The sequence below is a fragment of the Stegostoma tigrinum genome, chromosome 11 (genome assembly GCF_030684315.1).
Source record: "Stegostoma tigrinum isolate sSteTig4 chromosome 11, sSteTig4.hap1, whole genome shotgun sequence".
In the NCBI taxonomy this organism is placed as follows: Eukaryota; Metazoa; Chordata; class Chondrichthyes; order Orectolobiformes; family Stegostomatidae; genus Stegostoma; species Stegostoma tigrinum.
In genome coordinates this window covers 776,705-794,399 of record NC_081364.1, presented here as the reverse complement: position 1 = coordinate 794,399, position 17,695 = coordinate 776,705, and the positions used below count along the sequence as shown (strand labels likewise).

Sequence of the window (17,695 nt, the reverse complement as noted above, 5' to 3'; positions counted from 1 at the left end):
GAAGACAGATAAGTCCCCTGGGCTGGATGGGATTTATCCTCAGATCCTCTGGGAAGCCAGGGAGGAGATTGCCGAGCCTTTGGCATTGATCTTTAACTCGTCATTGTCTACAGGAATAGTGCCAGATGACTGGAGGATAGCAAATGTGGTTCCCATGTTCAAGAAGGGGAGTAGAGACAACCCTGGTAATTATAGACCAGTGAACCTCACCTCAGTTGTTGGTAAAGCGTTGGAAAAAGTTATAAGAGATAGGATTTGTAATCATCTAGAAAAGAATAAATTTATTAGGGATAGTCAGCATGGTTTTGTGAAGGGAAGGTCATGACTCACAAACCTTATTGAGTTCTTTGAGAAGGTGACCAAACAGGTAGATGAGAGTAAACCGGTTGATGTGGTGTATATGGATTTCAGCAAGGCGTTCGATAAGGTTCCCCACAATAGGCTATTGTACAAAATCCGGAGGAATGGAATTGTGGGAGATATAGCAGTTTGGATCGGAAATTGGCTTTCCGAAAGAAGACAGAGGGTGGTAGTTGATGGGAAATTGTTCATCCTGGAGACCAGTTACTAGTGGTGCACCGCAAAGGTCGGTGTTGGGTCCACTGCTGTTTGTCGTTTTTATAAATGACCTGGATGAGGGCGTAGAAGGATGGGTTAGTAAATTTGCAGACGACACTAAGGTCAGTGGAGTTGTGGATAGTGATGAAGGATGCTGTAGGTTGCAGAGAGACATAGATAAGCTGCAGAGCTGGGCTGTGAGGTGGCAAATGGAGTTTAATGCTGACAAGTATGAGGTGATGCACTTTGGTAGGAGTAACCGGAAGGCAAAGTACAGGGCTAATGGTAAGATTCTTAGTAGTGTAGATGAGCAGAGAGATCTCGGTGTCCATGTACACAGATCCTTGAAAGTTGCCACCCAGGTTGACAGGGCTGTTAAGAAGGCATACAGTGTTTTAGCTTTTACTAATAGAGCGATCGAGTTCCGGAACCAAGAGGTTATGGTGAATCTGTACAAAACTCTGGTGCAGCCGCACTTGGAGTATTGTGTACAGTTCTGGTCACCGCATTATTAGAAGGATGTGGAAGCTTTGGAAAGGGTGCAGAGGAGATTTACTAGGATGTTGCCTGGTATGGAGGGAAGGTCTTACGAGGAAAGGCTGAGGGACTTGAGGCTGTTTTCGTTAGAGAGAAGAAGGTTGAGTGGTGACTTAATTGAAACATATAAAATAATCAGAGGGTTTGATAGGGTGGATAGGGAGAGCCTTTTTCCTAGGATGGTGACGGTGAGCACGAGGGGGCATAGCTTTAAATTGAGGGGTGAAAGATATAGGACAGATGTCAGAGGTCGTTTCTTTACTCAGTGAGTAGTAAGGGAATGGAACATTTTGCCTGCAACGGTAGTAGATTCGTCAACTTTAGGTACATTTAAGTTGTCATTGGACAAGCATATGGACGTACATGGAATAGTGTAGGTTAGATGGGCTTGAGATCGGTATGACAGGTTGGCACAACATCGAGGGCCGAAGGGCCTGTACTGTGCTGTAATGTTCTATGTTCTATGTCTTCAGTCACCTCGACCTCATGTAGAACATAGAAAAGTACAGCACAGTACAGGCCCTTCGGCCCACGATGTTGTGCCATGGGATAATCCTAATCCAAAAATAAAATAACCTAAACTACATTCCCCTCAATTCACTGCTGTCCATGTGCATGTCCAGCAGTCGCTTAAATGTCACTAATGACTCCGCTTCCAAGACTACCACTGGTAAACTACTCCATGCGCTCACAACTCTCTGGGTGAAGAACCTCCCTCTGAATGTATGTTTCCTTTTTTCTCTTGGCTGGTCTCACAATTTCACCTGTCATCCATGGCTCCCTAATCTTGCCATTTCTATTCCTCATTTTCACAGGAACATGTCTCTCCTGCACACTAATCAACCTCTCTTTAAAAGCCTCCCACATATCAAATGTGGATTTACCTTCAAACAGTTTCTCCCAATCTACATTCCTCAGATCCTGCCGAATCTTGGCATACTCGGCCTTCCCCCAGTTTAGTGCTCTTCCTTTAGGACCACTCCCATCCTTGTCCATGAGTATTGTAAAACTTACGGAATTGTGGTCGCTATTTCCAAAGTAGTCCCCTACTGTAATATCAACCTCCTGGCCGGGTTCATTCCCCAGCACCACGTCCAGTATGGCCCTTTCCCGAGTTGGACTACATACATACTACTCTAGAAAACCCTCCTGGACACACCTTACAAATTCTGCTCCATCTTGACCCCTAACACTGAGTGAATCCCAATCAATGTTGGGAAAATTAAAATCTCCCATCACCATCACCCTGATTCTCCTACACCTTTCCATTATCTGTTTACATATTTGTACCTCTATCTCACGCTCGCTGTTGGGAGGCCTGTAGTACAGCCCCAGCATTGTTACTGCATCCTTCCTATTTCTGAGTTCTACCCATATTGCCTCACTGCTTGAGTCCTCCATGGGGCCCTCCTTCAGTGCGGCTGTGATATCGTCTTTGACCATTACTGCAACTCCTCCACCCCTTTTACCTCCCTCTCTATCCCACCTGAAGCATCGATATCCTGGGACAACTAGTTGCCGATCATGTCCTTCCCTCAACCAAGTCTCAGTACCTTGTTATACCTTGTTATCTCGGATTTAGGGATGGCATGGTTTGTGATTGGAAGCCTATGTCAGGTTAACTAAGGTTGTTAATGTTTTGTTGCAGCATCAGGGATAGGGTGGGAGCTGATGTTCAGGGGATGGAGGCTGTGATGTGAAAATGAAGATATTTGATTAGAATCCCTACAGTGTGGAAACAGGGCCTTTGGCCCAACAAGTCCACACCACTCCTTGGAGCATCCCACCCAGACCCACCCCTAAAAACCCACACACCCTTGAACACTACAGGCAATTTAGCATGGCCAATCCACCTAACCTGCGCATCTTTGGGCTGTGGGAGGAAACTGGGGCACCCGGAGGAAACCCACGCAGACACGGGGAGAATGTGCAAACTCCTCACAGACACAGTCACCCGAGGCTGGAATCGAACCCGGGTCCCTGGCACTGTGAGGCTGCAGTGCTAACCACTGAGCCACTGAGACCAGAGAGACTCCAGGCCACAGTAGTTGATTGGGAAGGGAAGACGTGAGAATTAGTTTGGCCACACTGCCAATAACTGTCGTGAAGAGAGTAGAGCTAATCTTCAGATTGATTAATTATAGCCATAGAGATGTACAGCATGGAAACAGACCCTTTGGTCCAACTTGCCCACGCTGACCAGGTATCTGAAATTCATCTAATCCCATTTGCCAGCACTTGGCCAATATCCCCTCTGAACACAACTGTTCATACACCATTCAGATGCCTTTTAAATGTTGTAATTGTACCAGCCTCCACCATTTCCTCTGGCAGCTCATTTCATACCCGCACCACCCTCTACGTGAAAAAGCTGCCCCTTAGGTCCCTTTTAAATCTTCCCCCTCTCACCTTAAACCTATGTCCCCTAGCTTTGGACTCACCCACCCTGGTGAAAAGACCTTGTCTATTTACCCTATCCATGTCCCCCATGATTTTATAAACCTCTACAAGGTCACCCCTCAGCCTCTGATGTTTCAGGGAAAATAGCCCCAGTCTGTTCAGCCTCTCCCCATAGCTCAAACTCTCCAACTGTGCAACTTCCTTGCAAGTATTTTCTGAACTCTTTCAAGTTTCACAACATCCTTCCTATCACAGGGAGACCAGAATTGCACACAGTATTTCAATAGTGGCCTAATCAATGTCCTGTACAGCCGCAACATGACCTTCCAACTCCTATACTCAGTGCACTGACCAATAAAGGAAACCATACCAAATGTCTTCCTCACTGTCCTATCCAACTGTGACTCCACTTTCAAGGAAATATGATCTTGCACTCCAAGGTCTCTTTGTTCAGGACCAGGAGTTCAGTCCTCCCCAGGACCTTACCATTAAGTGTATAAGTCCTGTCATGATTTGCCTTTCCAAAATGCAGCACCTCACATTTTCCTGAATTTTCATGAAGAGTTGAGATTAAAATGTCACCTCAATCTGCTCGTGATCACCGCTGTGTGACGCCTGCAGTCTATGAATCCTGCAACAAATAACTCCCCTCCTGACTCCACAAAGCCCATCCACTAGCTACAAAGCACAAGTCAGGTGTGTGATGGAATACTCCCCACTTATCTGGATTGGTGCAGCTCCAACAACACTCAAGAAGGTTGACACCATCCAGGACAAAGTAACTTGGTCAACATCCCATTCACACTTTCAACATTCACCCCATTTGTCACTGATAGATTTATGGGAACACCACATCCTGCAAGTTCCCCTCCAAGGCACTTGCCATCCTGACTTGGAAATATATTGCTGTTCCTTTACTGTCACTGGGTCAAAATCCTGGGATTCCCTTCTAAAAGACATTGTGGGTTGGGCTGCAGCGGTTCAAGAAGGAAACTCACCCCCACCTTCTCAAGGGGCAACTACGGGCAGACAATAAATGCTGAGCCCACCAGCAACACCCACGTCCTGTGAGTGAATAAAAAGTTTTATTTGGTCACATGTTCTCCTATGTCTTTTGTTTTCTTTAAAATTCAAATGTCTGCAGATCTTTGCCTTTTACTGATACAATCCAGTTTATATCCACTTTTAAGTATGATTCACTGAGCTAATTACTAATTGAGTGAAATCGCAACATACAATGCTGCAGATGTTGTGAGGAAGAGTGCATGATAAAGAGCGGATGAAATTCAGAGAGTTCCTACCTGCTGGCTCTGTTCGGTCCTGTGTGCGCACACACTGAGTCAACTAACTGCACTTTGCCTTTTACCATAAGATTCAGAAGTTCCACTTCCAACGAAAAGCCATTTCCTTCTGCGTCAGTCCAGTTTCCTGCTGAGGACAAGTGAAATGCTGATCATTCTTTACTTACTGATATCCATCAACCCACCCAAATCCTGAGGAGGACAGAGCAGTTAAACCAGAGCTGTCTCTAAAGGAAGCTGTCAGCCCATTCTGCTCTCTGCTACTTCACACCTCCCACCTAATGTTGCCACTAACTGGGTCACTCATCCTGAAGTAAAGTTTAAATTCAGAAAGAGAAATCTCTGCTGTAACTGATCTCAGAGACAGAGTGGGACAGAACTCCATGTGTCAGACTGGATTCCAGATTGCTCTTACCCATAAATCCATCTTCAACCGCCTTAAACTTCACTCTGACACCCCCACAGTACCCTGGCACTCACTCCCAACCTCCTCCCACATTACCCCAAGCCCACACAGCATCACCTAACCTGTCTTCACCAGCTGACCAACAATCTCCACCCTCATACAACATGCAACGGCACATACCATCATTCTCTCTCTCACTCTCTCTCTCACTCACACACACACACACACACACACACACACACACACACACACACACACACACACACACACACACACCAAATATTCTAACAAACTGCTCTGGTCATCATTACTTCTTGCTACAACACCATAAACCTGTCACCGGCATCACTCGCAGGATGATTGCAACTGAGGAGAGGCATTTGGGCCTCTTTTTACTTATCCATGTGCAGATCCCAATGCAGCGTCTAATTATTCCCCGATTGTTACAGAGATAGTAGGAACTGCCGATGCTGGGGAATCTGAGATAACACAGTGTGAAGCTGGGCAAATATAGCAGGCCAAGCTGCTTCAGAGGAGCAGGCAAGTTTGACATTTTGGGTCGAGACCCTTCTTCAAAAATCCCCTCCCCCATTCCCTTATGGTTCCCAAGTTTCTTCTTCATTTAGAGATTGAATCCATGAATTGACTGTTTGAGAAGTTCATGATCCCTGTTTAAAGGTGACCACATTCATTCCCACAGGGCAGAGGAGAAGCCAGGTTAGTGAAACCAGAAGAAAGGATGGAGGACAGGGCGGAGAGTAACGGTGAGGGAGTAAATCAGTAAGAGGAGCGAAGAGAGAAACCAGAAGAAGACCTAAGATGTAATGACAGATTCCTTTCCTGATTCATGCTGACATTTGGAGCCAAATTAGTAACAAGCTCCAAGGCCATTAATCTCAAAATATATACTGCTGGATCGGACAAATCAAGAACTGAAGTATCTCTCAGTTTGTGTAGAAGTTGTCTAAAGAAAGTCTTTTTGAGAGTCCATAACACGCTGATCAAAAAATACATTGTCATTTTGTCTCATCTTGCCTGTGGTGATCCTTTTCTTTCCTGGAATGTGGGCATCACTAGCAAAGCTCTACTTGTTGCCCACTCTGAACGGCCCCTTGGGAAGATGGTGCCTCTGTCATTCTTCATTTCCCACTATAACCTGAGTACACCCTCTCAGCCTTGAGGCACGAACTGGCTGAAGTTGAAGCTTCGTTGAGAAATTACAAGAATTAGTGGAAATTAAAAGGAGGTGACTTTATGGGGTATTGTGTTGTCAACAAGAGTAGAACATGAAGATTTAATTTTCCCTCTGTGTCCCACAATAGCCCACAATTCAGCAGGTTTGCATGTATGTGGTCAGGTCAGGCAGGGTAGGGCATAGGCATGGTGAGGCCTAGGTGGATTTGGGCTGGGTGGGATGGAGTTGCTTGGTGAGTGGAGTAGGTTTGAGACAGGGATGGGGACTAGGTTGGAATTGGGAGACCGTGAGATGGGGTTTGCATAGAGGAGCGGGCATGTGGGTAGAGTTTGGGGCAGGAGGAGTCGAGTTGACAGGAGGGGCAGTAAGTCAACTGAGCAAAATTTAGAGAATTTGGTTGGCAATGAGCATTGAACAGGTGGACAGACAATTTTGTGTTTCTGAGTTTACTGTCCTTCACCAACATCCAAACTGAAGGCATTCAGATTTTACCTCCAATGTTTGGAGGTTAGCTGGGGGTAAGGGCTGCACTGATATGGGTGCTGTTACTGCCCATTGCCTCAATAGCCAAAGGGAAGGGTCAATGAACCTTCTTCATGAGGCAAATGTTTTCGGCTGAGAGGCTTTATAACTCATATCCTGTGAAAGAATGTTTTTTTAAATATACATACATATTCTGAGAATGAGGTCATGGGTAGGAATAGAGAATCAGAAAGGGACCATTCCACATCTGTTCTATCATTCAGTTAGACCATGAATGATTTGGACCTGGTGGGATTTGAGCTTACAAATTCCAGTTAGTACCAACTGACACCTTTGCAAAGGACAGGTGCAGCAATAACACCCTGGGAGCCTGTAACATGCCCATAGCGGTCAGCCAAGGAGCAAGGATCTTCAGTGCCCATTCCCAGTCTGTTGCCTTGATTGCAGGAGGTGGGCAAAGAACTAAGGCTTGTACAGGGAGGAAGAAGAAGGGAGGCAATCTTATTTAACTGTCAGAGAATCTTATCAGAGGGAGTACGTAAATGGATCAGGAAGGATATTACACAGCACAGATCACAGCCTGGAAGAAGGAAATGAGTTTTGCCAACAGCAGCTTGTTTTGGTGGTTTCTCCCTGTGAGTGCTGAGGCAGTTCAATTGGAAAGGAAACTGATGAGTGGTTGTGGAAGCAGGTGGGAGCTGCCTGGAGATAATCCTGGAAAAGGGAGGGGGCTTCTTAAGGGATTGTGACTCACACAGATCCGTCCCTCACAGGCCAGATAGTAATGATGTCCTCTGTAATAATGCCTCAAACATGCTGTCCCTGTCATTTCTATTCACTTTTCACCCTCCTGCTTAATGGGTAGAATGATGGGTTCCTGATGGGTGAGCTGGTTAGATGGGATTCTGAGGACTGAATCTCCACAGCACCATGGATGCGTTTGCACTGCAGAGGTCACAGAGGAGATTCTCTGGGATGTCGGCTGGGATGGAAAGTCTCAGTGATGAGGAGAAACTGGATTGGCTGGCTTTGTTTTCCCTGGAGCTGAGGAGGCTGAAGGTGATCTGAATGAGGTAGACAAGGTTATGAGAGGCATAGACAGAGTAGATCATAAGAATCTTTTCCTCAAGGCAGACATGTCGAAGACCAGGGGGCGTAAGTTTAAGGGGAGGAGCAATAGTGTTAGAGGAGATCTGAAGAAACTTTGTTTCTGGCCAGAGTGTGGTAGAAATATGGAAGGTGCTGTCTCAGAGGTTAGTGGGGACAGGTACTCTCGTAACATTTAAGTAGCACCTGGTTAAACACATACATTGGCAGGGCACAGAAGACTGAATTAAAAGCAGGTAAATGGGGTTACTGTAGTTTGGTGTTTGTTGGTTGGTAAAGACGTGGTGGGCCGAGAGGTCCGTTTCTATGCTGTATGACTCTGTGACTCTACGGCCATGGTTAAAATCCCAGCTGTGCTGATCTCAGTAAAAATTTCCAAGAAACAGTTGGATTGCTGTCCAACATCAGTTTCCTGTAGCCGATCTGGGCCTCTATGTGATTCCAGTCCCACAGCAATGTACTGGCTCAAACTGACCCTCTAGTGTGGCTGAATTAGACACTTGTTTTCTGTGAAACTGCTGGGAAAGACAATAGACAACTTACAATAGGTGCAGGAGTAGGCCATTCGGCCCTTCAAGCCAGCACCACCATTCATTATGATCATGGCTGATCACCCATTCAACATCTCTCAGAACAATGGGTGAAGGGGCACCAATGTTCTGTACTTCCAGTAATGACTTTGCCTTGAGAAAAGAAAAGAATGAGCAGAGGCCACTCTGTGCAGTGACCTCGCCTCTATCCCCGCTGCCCAGTAAATAAGAAGAGACAACTCTCAGGTGGAACAGGCCCTCCCCTTGACCCCCTTTTCCCAATGGCCTCTGCCTCATCCTCCCAATGCCAAACTACTGCATGTTACACCAAGCCTCCACAGAGCCAGGCTAGGCTTGGGATTAGGGTAAGTGACTGCCACATCGCTCATCCATCTCTTCTCATTCCCCAGCTTCCTGCTGAATCATAAGCTGATATTCTGGAATCTTCCTGTGTATCTGTTTTACAACAGGGGGTAAATTCAAATCATTTCAGGTTTACAGTAACATAGAATTGTTACAGCAAAAAAAATTAAGTCCTTCAATCCATCATATCTGTGCTGGGTCTCCGAATCAGTAGTTCATTCAGTAAATCCTCCTGCCTCCTAACTTAACTCTGCACATTGTTCCTTTTTGAACAACAGTCAACAGTTTTCAGGAAGGAGTTGGATATAGTTCTCGGGACAAGAGGGATCAATGGGCCTGGGGGGGGAAACAGGAACAGGATATTGAATCATACTGAATAGTGGGGCAGGCTTGCAGGGCTGACCAGCCTCCTCCTGTTCTGGTTTTCTATGGTTCCATCTTTCTATCCCCTTGTTGGTTTGTCTTAATTGAACTGTCCTCCCCCGCACCATCAGGCAGAAAATTTCAAACTCTAACCACTCACTGAGTGAAGAAAGTTTCCTCTCGTGTTGCTTTTATTAATAACTTTAAATCTCTGCCCTCTCATCTTGGTCCTTTCACAGTTGGGAACAGTTCCTCAGTATTTATCCTGTCCAGACACAACATGATCTTTAACACTTGATCAATCTGTTCTCAAGCTTCTCTGCTCCAAGGAAAACAATCCCAGTTTCTCCGATCTATATTCGCGGCAACAGTGGGAGAGAGCTTAATTCAAAAATCTCCAAACATTAGAGGAAAAGCACAAACTCCAGAAATAGCTGAAATAGATAATATCAGCACAGACAGGAAAATTAGATTGTAAGATGTAAAAGCAGAACCAGGCTATTCAGCCCATCAAGTCTGCTTGATGAGATCTTGGCTAACCTAATAATCTTCAATTCCACCCTCCCACCTTTTCCCTATAACCTTTGATTCTCTTACAGATTAAACATCTGACTATCTCAACTTTGAATATATTTAATGACCCACCCTCGACTGCTCTCTGCAGTAAAGAATTCCACATATTCACTCCCCTCTGAGAGAAGAAATTCCTCCCCATCAACCCTTCATTCTGAAATGATGCCTTCTGGTCCTAGACACTTCCACAAGGCGAAAAAACCTTTTCACATCAACCCTGTCAAATCCATTAAGAATCCTGTATGTTTCCATAAGGTCGCCTCTCATTCTTCTAAACTCCAATGAGTACAGGCCAACCTACTCAATGTCTCCTCATAACACAGCCCTCTATACCCAGAATCAGTTTACTGAAATTTCTCTGGATTGCCTCCAATGCCAGTATATCTTTCCTTGGAAAAGGTGCCCAAAACAGGCTCACAGTATTCCAGTTGTGGCCTGACCAGTGCCTTGCATAACAAGACCTCCTTGTTTTGATATTCCATATCCTTTGAACTAAAGATCAACATTCCATTTGCCTTCTCTATTACTCACTGAACTTTGATGCTAACTTTTTGTGATTCATGCAAAAGAACTCCCAAATCCTTCAGCTTGCTGCAATCTTTCTCTGTTTAATTATTTAGTTCTTCAATTCTTCCTGTCAAAGGACATGACTTCATATTTCCCACACTGTATTCCATCTGTCAAGTTTTTGTCCACTCGCTTAACTTGTGTGTATTCCTCTGCAGACTCTTTGGGTCATCCTTGTCACTTACCTTCCCACCTGCTGTTGTACCATCTGCAAACTTGTCCGCATTCATTCACCACATCCACGCCATTAATACATATTTTAAATCATTGTGGCCCTGACACTAATCCTTGTGGCACATTGTTAGTTACAGGTTACTATTTTGAAAATACCCCTATGAGCCTAGCTCAGTCTCCTTTTATTAGCCAACATTCTCTCCAAATGGTTTTACTCTCTCTAACACCAGAGGCTCCTATCTCATTATTTAGCACACCATATGGTACCTTACCATACACCTTTTGGAAATCCAAATATATTACATCCACTGCTCCCCTTTATCTAACCTACTTGTTACCTCCACAAAGAGTTCTAATAAATTTGTCAGGAATGATTTTCCTTTCATGAACCCATACTGATTTGGTCTGATTGTATTTAGTATTTCTAAATGCTCTGCTCATCCATCCTTTATAACAGACTATTTCACATTTTCTAAATAGCACATATTAAGCTAACTGATGTGTAGTCACCTGTCCTTTGTCACCTTCCAATCTGAATAATTGTGTTATAACAGCAGTTTTCCAATCCTCTCACACTTTTCCAGAATCTAAGGATTCTTAGAAGATTACGACTGAGGGAGTGCCGCACTGTCGGAGGGTCAGTACTAATGGAGCGCTGCATGCGTGGAGAGTCAAAATTGAGGGAAACTTGCATTGTTGAAGGGTCAGTACTGAGGGATAGTTGCATTGCTGGAGGATCAATACTGAGGGAGTGCCGCACTGTGGAAGGGTCAGTGCTAAGGGAGTGCTGCACTGTCGGAAGATTAGTGTTGGGGTATGTTGCACTGTCGAAGATCAGTACTGAGTGAGCACTGAACTGTTGGATGGTCAGGACTGATGGAAAGTGATTACTGTAATCTAAAGCAAAAGAGACTTTCAGAGATAATAGGAACTGCAGATGCTGGAGAATCCGAGATAACAAGGTGTAGAGCTGGATGAACACAGCAGGCCAAGCAGCATTTAACGAGCAGGAAAGCTGATGTTTCGGTCTGCTTGGCCTGCTGTGTTCATCCAGCTCTACACCTTGTTATCTCAAAAGAGACTTTCCCAGGTTTCTGTAATGTACTTATACGTAACTGATGCTTTTTACTCAAACTTATTCTTCAGACATATAGTGAGGCTGGCTATCAACTAATTTACTGTACACAATTAAACCGTGGGCCATTTATCACGAACACACAGTGTTACGCAGATATGACAATACAACACAACATTGCACAGTTATCATGGGTTTGAAAAGGTGTGTGACGAAAGAACCATACCCATGTGTTAGAATGGATTGACTTCTCTCAGTTTCGTCAAAACCCTGTCAATAGATCCAATTGTTGACAGTTACAGAGTGATAAAAGATCTTCAGACTAGTTTTCAGATTCAGATGGGAACTAGTCAGAAGTCCTGATATTTGGAACTTCATCAGGTTGAAAACTATTTCACTGGGAGAGAGAGTGAGCTTTTAGCTTTTTTTTTAAGGATTGTCTCATACTGGCACAGGGATGGTTTGTGCTAACCCTATCGCAATATAACCCTAAGGCTGTTGCTAGGCAACAAACAGCACAAGGATATACCAAGTTTGGTTGCCCAGTCATTAAAGATCATAAAATATCAATGACCTTTCTCTATTGCAAGGTGCTTTGGAGTTTTTTCTCCTAAAAGCACTGAACTGCTGCTATTTCACAATTCTCTTTGACCTTTCGATTTTTGTTTCCAAAACTTCACTTGATAGGGTCTCTTCAACCTAAAATGGCTAATCTGCTCCATATTCCAGTTTCTCATAGTCCCTGAATATACATGTATTTCTAACATGGCTCCACTCTCGGAAAACAAATCATAATTTCCAAATTTGTTTAATTATAATATGCATAGGATACTAAACAAAATACAATAAAATGATATCTTTACAATAAGACGTATAAGGAAATCTAAACAGATAAATAGAAAGCGGGACATAACACCAGCGCTTTACCGGAGGCTCACTGATGATGTTTCCTAGAATGGTGACGAAACGTCTGAAAACTAACCTTCCAGCTCAGCGAGCAAACTCACATCCAGAGACGTATACAATGTTTTACAACCTTTTCTTTCATCTCCAAATATTCCATCATTACATTCTTGATAGTACACCTACCTTTATTTCATCTTTTCTAGAGATATGGAGAATTCTTGTCTCATAAAATTGAATAACATTACATTTTCTTCCCCAGTGTTGCTGTATATTAATACATTGTCTAAGTAAACCGTATTATTATGTATAACCAGTGTGATGTGGTTCATAAATCTTTGTGACGTAGTTAGAACATTGTTAATTCTGAATGGCATGTCTCAGCATTGATGCAACCCGTTTGTTGTAACAAGATCTGATATGTCTTTGACTCTTGTTGTCAACGTACCCCGTCAATGATCGATGTTAGTGAGAAATTAAACACTGTCAGCCAATCAACACAATCCTCGAATTGTGGAATTTTGTATGAAACTATTTTTGTTGTTGCATTTACTTTTCCGTAATATACGCAGAATCAGTTGACGAATCAGGTTTAGGAACCAATGGCACTGGAGAATTCCAACTGCTTTGTTTAGTTTCAATCACGTGATTTAATAGCTTGGATTAATTCTCTATTTTAATCTGATCTTGTTTTTCTGGGCTTAAACTATAAGAATGATTCCCATACATTCACATCACATCTGGCTAAGGTTGTTTATCTTTGCAGATATTCTTTTCCTGAATTCCACAAAGAATCCTACTCGATCTGCCCTTTGTGCTTCTCCTAAATATGAGAATGTGGTGTCAAGCTGTTCCTGTTCTTCATGTTAGTTAATTGGATAGCATAAGGTTCACTTTGTGAATCTTATTCATCTCTAATCTCACTCAAACTGTCATCATCCTCCACATTTCTTTTTCCTGCAACTGGAAAGTCTACCAAAGAATTCACTTTACCAAACCTTTTAATTACCTTGTCTGAACTACTGAATCTCACTTTCAGAGTTGTACCATGTAATGACATTAACACATCGATAACCTATTTGAAATATCCTAATTATAGCATGTTTGTCTACTCACACTTTCAACTCTACCTGTGAAGTTTTAAAATTTTCCTGTACTCCTTTGCGTGTATCTGTGAGGCTGCTTAGAGATGTCGACATGTAATTCAATATTGAAGATTAATCTTCCCACCATCTAAACCTCTTCTTGATCAATTTTAATTGTCCTTGTATCTCATGACCGTCAATCATTCAAATGCACTAAAACAAGCAGAATCATTTGGGGAACTGTGCTAGCAAAGAACAGAAAACCTAACCCATTGTCCCACTTCTGAGGATAGTGAAGAACTGATATCTTAGCCATTGTTTTCAGACAATATGGTAAGGGGAGGTCGTGCCTGACAAGCCTGTTAGAATTCTTTGAAGAGGTAACAAGTATGTTAGACCAGGGAAACCCAGTAGATGTCATCTATCTAGACTTCCAAAAGGACTTTGATACGGTGCCTCACGGGACGCTGCTGAGCAAGGTGAGGGCCCATGGTGTTTGAGGTGAGCTACTGGCTTGGCTTGAGGATTGGCTATCTGACAGAAGGCAGAGAGTTGGGATAAAAGGCTCTTTTTTGGAATGGCAACCGGTGACGAGCGGTGTCCCGCAGGGTTCAGTGTTGGGGCTGCAGCTGTTCACTTTATATATTAATGATCTGGATGAAGGGACTGGGGACATTCTGGTGAAGTTTGCCGATGATACGAAGATAGGTGGGCAGGCAGGTTGTACTGAGGAGGTGGGGAAGCTGCAGAAAGATTTAGACGGTTTAGGAGAGAGGTCCAGGAAATGGCTGATGAAATTCAATGTGAGGTTTTGCACTTTGGAAAAAAGAATACAGGCATGGACTATTTTCTAAATGGTGAGAAAATTCGCAAATCAGAAGCACAAAGGGATCTGGGAGTGTTGGTCCAGGATTCTCTAAAGGTTAACTTGCAGGTAGAGTCCGTAATTAAGAAAGTGAATGTAATGTTGTCGTTTATCTCAAGAGGGTTGGAATATAAAAGCAGCGATGTGCTTCTGAGACTTTATAAAGCTCTAGTTAGGCCCCATTTAGAATACTCTGTCCAGTTTTGGGCCCCACACCTCAGGAAGGACATACTAGCCCTGGAGCATGTCCAGCAGAGATTCACACGGATGATCCCTGGAATGGTAGGTTTAACATATGATGAACGGCTAAGGATCCTGGGATTGTACTCATTAGAGTTTAGAAGGTTGAGGGGAGATCTAATAGAAACTTACAAGATAATGTATGGCTTAGAAGGGGTGGACGCTAGGAAGTTGTTTCCGTTAGGTGGGGAGACTAGGACCCATGGGCACAGCCTTAAAATTAGAGGGGGTCAATTTAAAACTGAAATGAGATGACATTTCTTCAGCCAGAGAGTGGTGGACTTGTGGAATTCATTGCCACGGAGTGCAGTGGAGGCCGGGACATTGGATGCTTTCAAGGCAGAGATCGACAAATTCTTGATCTCAGAAGGAATCAAGGGCTACGGGGAGAGTGCAGGAAAGTGGAGTTGAAATGCCCATCAGCCATGATTTAAATGGCAGAGTGGACTTGATGGGCTGAATGACCTTACTTCCACTCCTATATGTTAAGGTCTTATGGTCTAATATCATGTCTCTCTAAAGCTCCCTGTTTTTTGGATAGAATGTTTCAAACTTCAATTGTTTAATGTTCAAGTTGCTTATTATGCTTTGAAAAATTTTAAACATAAAGTGGAATTGTGTTTTGACTATATTTCTATCAGTGGTCTGTAATGAATGAAAAAATGAGTTAATTTTCCACCATTACCTCAGTTGTTATTATTCTCAAACAAATAACTTCTGGAATTTGAGCAGTTATATCAATAATTATAAGGATAAGCTGGTGTCCTGTTTTGGTTTTTACTAATGGCCCACCACAATCTTCTAACAGTTTAATGAACAGCTCTTCAAAAACTGGAGTAGGTATGAAATGTACCAATTTGATCATATGTTCAGGATTTTACAGAACTACACTATGTCCTTAGGAGGACCTGGCCAGTAAAAATGTTGGTTTATCAATGCTTGAAGTTTTGTATACCTGTATAGCCATAGGGATGTTATAGAACATAGAACATAGAAAAGTATAGCCCAGTACAGGCCCTTTGGCCCATGATGTTGTGCCGTGGAATAATCCTAATCCAAAAATAAAATAACCTAACCTACATTCCCCTCAATTCACTGCTGTCCATGTGTATGTCCAGCAGTCGCTTAAATGTCACTAATGACTCCGCTTCCACAACTACCACTGGCAAACTATTCCATGCGCTCACAAGTATCTGGGTGTTATGTGCTACTCACAATGTTTCTTTACAATACCCGAGCAGTACCACTATCTAATGTATCACATTATTGAGGTTATTCTCTTTGGAAGCAAAAACAAGAAGGCAGATTACTACCTGAATGACTGTAAATTGGGAGTGGGGAGTGTGTAGTGGGACCTGGGTGTCCTTGTGCACCAGTCACTGAAGGTAAGCATGTAGCTGCAGCAGGCGGTAAAGAAAGCAAATGGTATGTTGGCCTTGATTGCCAGAGGTTTCGAGTACAGCAATAGGGATGTGTTGTTGCAGTTATACAGGGACTTGGTGAGACCACACCTGGAATATTGTGCGCAGCTTTGGTCTCCTTTTCTGAGGAAGAATGTTATTGCTCTCAAGGGACGGCAGCGAAGGTTTACCAGGCTGATTCCGGGGATGGCGGGTCTGACGTATGAGGAGAAATTGACTAGCTTGGGATTGTTTTCACTGGAGTTCAGACGAATGAGGGGGGATTCTCATAGACAATTAAGACAAGGTAGATGCAGGGAGGATGTTCCCAGAGGATGTGTCCAGAACCAGAGGGTAACAGTATGAGAATTCGGGATAGACCATTTCGGACGGAGGTGAGGAGATAGTTCTTCACCCAAAGAGTGATGAGCCTGTGGAATTCATTACCACAGGAAGTAGTTGATGCCAAAATATTGATTGCATTCCAGAGGTGGCTAGATATAGCATTTGGGGTGAATGGGCTCAAAAGTTACGGGGAGAAAGCAGGACTAGGCTACTGAGTTGGATGATCATCCATGATCAAGATGTTATCTTCATGATTTGTTATCCTCAGGTCTGTGATTTCAAAACAATAACATTTCAGAAAACCCTTTGTGTCGGTTTTAGTGTGATCTGATTGTCCTAATTTGCTTAACACTGGATTTGCTTGTTGAATCTCAATTAAAGAAGACTTATTTAACAATTCTTTTGTAATATCCCTAACTTTAAAGAAAGCAATGGCTTATCTATTTATGGCAAAGGACTTTGCTTAGCCATTGCACTGGTCATTACCAAGTAGGTCAGCATTTTTACCCGTCCCTAATTGCCTGGATGGCAGTTAAGATTCAAACACATTGCTATGGGTCTGGAGTCACGAGTAAGCCAGATCGAGTAAGGACGGTTGTTTCTTTCCCTAAAGGACGTTAGTGAACCAGGTGGGGTTATTTTTTTCTGAAAATCAGCATTGGTTTCATGTTCATCATTGGACTCTTAATTACAGGTTTTTCTTGAATTCAAAACGTACCATCTGCTGTGGTGGGATTCAACCCCGGATCCTCAGAAAATTACCTGGGTCTCTGGATTAACAGTCCAGCGTTAATAATATTAGAATGTCACCTCACCGTAATACTGCTAATGCCCACATCCAATGGTCAAAATTACTTTGCCTAACCTTTCAAATTTAATGTAGGTTTACTCCAAATACTATCAAAGCTTTTGTAAATTTTACCTAGATAACAAGGTGTAGAGCTGGATGAGCACAGCAGGCCAAGCAGCAGAGGAGCGGGAAAGCTGATGTTTGGGCCTGGACCCTTCTTCAGAAAAGAAGGAATTGTCTGCTTGGCCTGCCGTGTTCATCCAGCTCCACACCTTGTTATCGCGAATTCTCCAGCATCTGCAATTCCCGTTATCTCTGTTAATTTTACCTGTCTGCTTCAGAAAAAAATTCATATGCACCCAAAATAGCTATTTTCACAGTGTCATAGTTCATAGAAATCTCCTCCAATGGTGAGTGCATAAATAAAACATAGAA

General features: G+C 43.3%; 1 protein-coding gene across 1 annotated transcript in view; it reads right to left on the bottom strand.

Moving 5' to 3' along the window:
• The window catches only part of LOC125460327 (hyaluronidase-2), a 35,652-nt gene extending 30,743 nt beyond the window's left edge, over window positions 1-4,909 (bottom strand). Inside the window, exon 1 of the mRNA XM_048547695.2 lies at window positions 4,797-4,909. The gene's annotated coding sequence lies outside the window, so the exon portion shown is untranslated. The remainder of the gene's footprint in view (window positions 1-4,796) is intronic.
• Window positions 4,910-17,695: the final 12,786 nt, after the last annotated feature.